The 6,838-nt window shown below is 38.4% G+C and overlaps 2 long non-coding RNA genes across 2 annotated transcripts; one reads left to right on the top strand and one right to left on the bottom strand.

Annotated features, from left to right (window-relative positions):
* Positions 1 to 330: 330 nt before the first annotated feature.
* LOC144018226 (uncharacterized) lies at positions 331 to 964 on the bottom strand. The gene is made up of 3 exons (XR_013283367.1): positions 816 to 964; positions 514 to 602; positions 331 to 377 (listed from the first exon to the last, which is right to left on the bottom strand). It is a non-coding gene; the product is annotated as an uncharacterized LOC144018226 (long non-coding RNA).
* Positions 965 to 3,953: 2,989 nt separating this feature from the next.
* On the top strand, positions 3,954 to 4,973 carry LOC144017364 (uncharacterized). The gene is made up of 4 exons (XR_013283170.1): positions 3,954 to 4,554; positions 4,694 to 4,740; positions 4,821 to 4,862; positions 4,940 to 4,973. It is a non-coding gene; the product is annotated as an uncharacterized LOC144017364 (long non-coding RNA).
* Positions 4,974 to 6,838: the final 1,865 nt, after the last annotated feature.

Genomic DNA, 6,838 nt, shown 5'->3' with positions numbered 1-6,838 from the left:
TGCATTAGTTAATTTGATTAAATTGAAGATTTTGTAATCTATGCATCCTATTACAACCTTACTTTCATGTTGTGAGTCAAGTGCGTATTCTACAGAAAACATTTTGTCAATATTTTGGAAATTGTTCTTATGTTTATTGAGATATTGAACATCCATCCATCCATCCATTTTCTTGACCGCTTATTCCTCACAAGGGTCGCGGGGAGATATTGAACAAAATCTTTAAATTTTTCAAAGGGGGTATACTCATATATGCTGAGCACTGTACATGATGCAGCAATAGCTGATATAACTGAAATAGTCACCTGGACCTAGAAGATCGAGCTTTGTGTCACTCAAAGTACTGCTGATTGGTGCTTGACTGGCTGTTGCTTCAGCTGTACATTAAACAAAATACATCACTTCAAATTATTTTGGTGTTAAAGCAGGGAAAACAAATCCATTTGCATTATGATAGAATACAATGTCAGAAATTATGGCTGTTTGTATTAAATGCACCATCCATGCACTTACATTCAGTAGCCTTTGGTGAAGATGACACTGAAGGATTGTTTACCACAGCTTCTGCAGGTGCTTGTTGTGCAAATATTTTCTCAGCGCATCTAGTTTAAAAAAAAATGCATTTACTATATCGATGTTTACATTAAACCAGCACATAATTCTTATTTTCAATAAATTAATGTGGTTATGTGAAACAATGACTTGTGCAAATCCATTTGCAGGTATCTGGACTTACTGGCTGTTTTAGTTTAAACTCAGCAAGCGCTATTTTCGTGTTTATTTTATAAACAATGATGATTGACTGACATACATACCTCTACCCTGGGCCCGTTTTTCCTCCTCCTCCTTTCGCCGCTTTCTTAATGCAGCACTTGAAGGCTTGGACCTTTTCATTGTTGTCGATGTCAATGTATAAACAACACAAGTGTGCCAACCATCTATCTATCTTTCTAAAGTGCTGCCACTACACTCCGAGATGATATAGGACCCCTCCCCCTACCTTTCATTCATTGTAAGCGGCAGCAGCGGGTCAGGTTCAGGGCGCCAGGACAGCAGGTCGTGAACTCACAGTCATTTATTTGAAATAGAAGTAATAAAAAAAAAAGGAACTCAATAAAATATATTTGCTATATAACATTTTATGCTAGAAAACACGAGAGGGGGGGAGGGCTTTTTATGTTTGTGTTTTTTAAATTTTATTTTTTTTCCTTTCTGCAATTTGGCGCCCCCTCCACAAGATGGCGCCCTAGGCGACCGCCTAGCTCGCCTGTAGCCTGGGCCGGCCCTGCCTGTGAGGACGCGGAAATGTAAAGAAGGCGTTCTGTTCATATACGCAAGCTGCTGCAGAGCATCTGTTTAAATGTAAATGACGTAGATGTGTGTTTGATAAAGATCTGATAAATTCGTGCAAAAGAGATACGCAAAGTGCGGGCCTAATTGTCATGAGGGGGGCAGCCTCCAGGGGCCTTGCTTGCTAATCAACAAGCTGCTATTCATGTCCAAATGTAGGATACTGGATATAGAATATATAGTCATACACCTACTGTACATGTACACATAGTGATGTACTGACATCCTGAATGAAATTGAGTATGCATTAACTGTAGCAATGACACAATTTTTGTCTTAATCTTGGTCCTAGTGATAAGTATTAAAACCACTTGTACATTTACATATTATTTGAAATAATTAGTTTAATTACATACCATAATGTACAGTCTACAACTTGAGTTTTTTTCTGTAGCAAAAATTACTTTCAAAAGGAAATAATTTGTTTCAGATCCTTTGTGACCATTACAGAAGTAAGCAAAGTCAATTTGGAGTTTTTGAGATTTTAAAGGACAAACATGATGTTTGCAATCAAAAACAATATCAAATGAAATAACCAAAGACCATAGTCAAATGCATTCCAACAAAATAATAATAATAAAAATTAAAAATAGATGTGTAATATTTGACATTGACATGGAAGTTTTTGTTTTGAAATTTTCTGCTTAAAAGTTGTGGTTCTAAAACATTCTACACCGAGTACCACCATTACCAACATTATCGCATAAGGTTGCATATTTCATGATAAAAGCAAAGCTAAATTGATTAAATACAAAACTAAAAAAAAATAAAAAATGCAACTGTCTTTGAGAACACTTATTGTATCAAAACTCAAAACCAAACTCAAAATTAAACTCGCACAAATAGTGCAAATGAACAACTTGGCTGACTTAACCCTTTAATAAACTTTAATTAATATACATATATTAATACACTTTTGACCTGAAATGTTCATCCAGTGTTTATGTTCTGATTCAGTTTCGTTATCATGTTATGCTTGCCTACTGTGTATCTAACTATGTTAGCATTTTCTCTCTCAACATTTAATTTGTCGATTAATTTGCTGTTCATTGAAGGTTACTCTGCAGTAACATAATTCGGGCTTGTAAACCACTGTAATGGCTAACAGGTCACTGTAGATGGCAGCGTTGCATTGTTTGGACTCAACAAAACTGTTCTTAAATAATCATTCATAACACATGCACGTAAGAGTTGGAAATTGTACAGAAATAAAGGTTTAAATAAGCAATCTTAAAAGATTAAATGGAAATTTAATTTACTTTAAAGTTGAATACAACTCACTAATATACTGAAATGAATGCTATAGTTTAAAAAATCCTCTGTAACATTACACATAAACGCAATTTGAACATTTAATCCAGCACTTATTTTTCCTCCCATTAAAGGTTTTGGCAATCACTGCTTTGAAGCATCGTAGCTTGCACTTGTAGCACAATTCAGAAACCTGATGTTCATCCACCAAAACTATTGTACGGTCAGGCCTTCTCCACACACCTTTGGCCTCATATCACACAGCTAACACGGCACAAGAAGCTCATATTGTCTCCCAGCCACACTTTTAACTTCAAAGTTCCTCTCACCCTTGTGTCTCTGGAGGAACGGAGGCAGCCAGCCTTCGCTGCGTGGCCGTGGTTAACTATGACCGCAGGCCGGGGCACCTCCCCGTGCTTCTTCATACCAGAGCAGGGAGGGGGGGAGGTGTGCGGTGGTGGGAGGGGGCAGTCGGGTGTCCTGTTGCTCCACAGCACAGCGCCTTGTTCCTTGCCCCCACATAACATGTCCCTTGAAACAGAGGCTCATTATGCAGCCGCTACAAGGCCACACTTGTTGAGAACAGTGCCTGTGCAATGAGAAGTAATATAGGTTAGCAGTTGTACTAAAGGTGCGCTTCTACAGGTTGACTCTGTATGCATGTCACATTTCATCAGACAGCAAAAAAAAACAACAACAACAAATATTTGTCAACATTCGCTGAAGTGAAATCAAGATACTGTATGGGAGGAATGTCAGGTGTCAGGGCTGATGTATTTGTGGGGACCTCGTAGGGCTGAACAATTTATCAAAGTCAAATCAACATCACAATGTAGTAGAATGCCAATTTCTAATTGTAATTTAGGTCAATCGGTAGGCTTTATTGTTACATAGCCTATATCTGTCAGGGTTTATCTGCATATTTATTTATTTATTTATTTATTTATTTATTTATTTATTTATTTAAGTTTCCGAATGATTGTTTCATGAAACACGAAAAGTGATTTAAAAAAAGTGATAAAGCCAAAGATTTTTTTGCGTTATTTATTTATTTATTTATTTTTTTTAACTTGATGTAATTTTGTGAATTTGTCAAAGTGAATGCTTAAAAGTTGGAATAGACGAGTACCGATACCAGGTATTGCATCGAGCCGATACCCAGCCTTATATCAAGGGATCAGTAGTCATGACGCAGCTGATACTGGTAATAATAATTGTGGTAAAACAATTGTGGCCTCCTTTTTATTATCAGAAATTTGAAATCAGAGGAATAGGAAATTGCCATTAATTTAATGCAATTTTAAAGTGACAGTGTGTAGAAGTTTTCAATTTTTCGATGTTCATTCTTTTTTTAACTCTTTGACCGCCATAAACGTTTAAAAACGTTCAGTATAATCCTAGGATTGGCCGCCATAGACGTTAATTGACGTCTACTATGTTTTTTTATGGAAACGGGTGGAGGAAAGCCTTGGGCAGCTGTGCTCCAAGTATCAAGCCGATCGGGTTACTATATGAGTATTCCTGGCCACTAGATGGCTGTGATGAGTCTTTTGGACAAGATCGGGTAGGAGACAACAGTAGAAGAAGAGAGGCTGAGCTAGAGTGTTGAGGGGGAGAGAATGGCTAACTTGGCTAAGGGAGTCAAAAAGGCTACAGATGGCAATCAGCTCACGCTTGATCCTTATTTTCAAAGCTCAAAAGCATCGACCAGTGCTCAAGAGCACAGTGATGACGGGGTTAAGTCATAGTTGAAGCGGTGACGCGGCCGTTTCGACCACGTCCTAAGGCCCCACCGGCTAGCGATGCTAATAACGTCCTAAGGCCCCACCGGCTAGCGATGCTACACCGGAGAAAAGTGGTGCACAACCGAGCACGTCTGCACAGATGACGTTTCATCGGACGATGACGACTACTATGGGTCCGATGCAAGACAGTCTTCCAAAGAACGTGAAGGTAAGCGCTTACATGCTAAGAGATTGCTAGTAAGATTACTTTTCTAACTTTTCGGGCGATCTGCTAGCAGCGTGTGTAAATGTGCTGATATACACTAAAACATCTATTACCTATACAAACGTGAATGTATATTTTATAGATCGTGCTCACAGCAACGTCCGACCGCTGGTTCTACGACAAAGAAAGGTAAAAAAACGTTTTCAATACACCGCAACAATAAAAGGAAAGTCTTTCGATAGTATTGTAATTGTATATGTTTCTTTCAGCTCCTACTCAAAGTGACCCTTCTCACAGTGAGCAGAACAAAGGTAAAAAGAAAAAAAAAAAGAGATTCTCCACAGCACTAATAAAATATTTGATGGTAAACGTCTTCTATAATTTACAGAATGTGCATCAACCAATACAGCCAAGAAAAAAAGGTAAACATGCACACACACACACACACACACATTGCATCACAGTGCTCTAAAATAATATATTATATTGAAATGTATATTTGCAGATCCCAAAGATTCTGGCTGGCTTGAAGTTGATGAATTCGGCTGGCAGCCAACCATCTTCCCCTTTGCTGCAAAACCAGGACCAAGGGATGCTGCAGCAGAGCTGAATTCCCACCTGCCAGCTGGAGCTCTTCATCACGGATGAACTTCTCCAGCACATCGTTCATCATACCAACCTCTACGCAAATCAGTCCATGCAGAAGCAGACTGACAAAAACTGTTGCGCACGTGTAAATAGTTTGCAAAGAGTTTTCCAAATTGTTTGTTCGGATTGCTACTGTTGCATGTAAATAAACTGTTATTTTGCAATCAAAAAACACTTTTTTTTTTATTGTTGGGGTAGTGTTTTATAGAAGTTTAGGTGTTTGTAGAATCACTCATGCAAAAAAAAAAAGCCAAATTCACTAGAGTGCATGAAATAACATCGTTTCACAAAAAGCTTGATTTCTCCGTATTTTGGAAGAAAATAGAGGATTTGGGTGAAACGAAGCTGTTTTCTATTGTTGATTACTGAAGATCTGAATAAGGTAGAAACAAACTTTTTTTTTAGATGAAAGATGAGACTTCAATCTTTCATTTGGTAGTATCCGCGTTTCCATAGTCCTAACACAACATTTTCTGTGGAGCTTGAAAGATCGGTAAAATTCTGTAAATCAGCTGGCAGTATGGGGTTACCTTTTCCGAAAATGGCTGGCAGTCAAAGAGTTAAACCCCCCCCCCCCAAAAAAAAAACCCCACTATTGATTTCAATATTATGTTAAAAAAAAATCTATCAAATTACATCAACGTACATTTTTCTACAAGTATATAATCATCGGTCAAGTAATCGCCAATTTTATTACATAAATAATGGAGTGTGCATGCTTCAAAATGCACACACTTCGAACTTAGACTGTTGCATTCTATTAGTTCACCACTCGATGGCAAAGAATTCTACACACTGTTGCTTTAAGGAAAATAATAAATTGCAATATATAGATCCTTCCATCCATCCATCCATTTTCTTGACCGCTTATTCCTCACAAGGGTCGCGGGGGGTGCTGGCGCCTATCTCAGCTGGCTCTGGGCAGTAGGCGGGGCACACCCTGGACTGGTTGCCAACCAATCGCAGGGCACACAGAGACAAACAACCATCCACACTCACACGCACACCTAGGGACAATTCGGAGCGCCCAATTAACCTGCCATCTTTACAATTATCTGTTTTTTGTTTTTTAGAGGGAAATGTCATGTATCAAAAGTACTAGTGGTGTCTTGTATAGTTATGGGTGTTGAAAAAACAGTGTTTTTGAACATCCCCACTCGAAAGACTCTAATTGAAGCAGATAAATATCCTGTCTTTTATAGTAATTCACAATTAAAACAGGCATGTAAAATAAATCTGATTTATTTAATTTATTGCTTGTGTTTGTTAAAAGATGACCTTGAAAAAGTCATATTAAATCACAATACTGATTATTCTTCAAAATAGTTCAGCCATAGTGCTTGGCAACCTTTTGAACCTGTGTTGAGCTCAAAGGAAAACAATATGGTGGATTGACTTTATTATGAACAAAGCCTTTGTCTGAGGCGCTCGCTCACCGGACGGGGGTCCGGAGTCTGGGAGCAGCTTTGAACTTTGCAGGTCAAAGACATCACAGAAGCAACGCGCTGGTTCACATTCATCTTGTTACCTCACACGGGAAGCCTGTCGCATTTGTCCTCCATTTCTTTAAAGGTCTGCTTGCACGCATAGGTCATCTCCAGGCTTTTATGTGTTCCAAACAAATGTTGCCCTCTTCGAT

Source organism: Festucalex cinctus, chromosome 4 (genome assembly GCF_051991245.1).
Source record: "Festucalex cinctus isolate MCC-2025b chromosome 4, RoL_Fcin_1.0, whole genome shotgun sequence".
NCBI classification, from domain to species: Eukaryota; Metazoa; Chordata; class Actinopteri; order Syngnathiformes; family Syngnathidae; genus Festucalex; species Festucalex cinctus.
The sequence above is the reverse complement of the archived record's forward strand: the minus strand, read 5'-3'. Positions and strand labels throughout refer to the sequence as shown.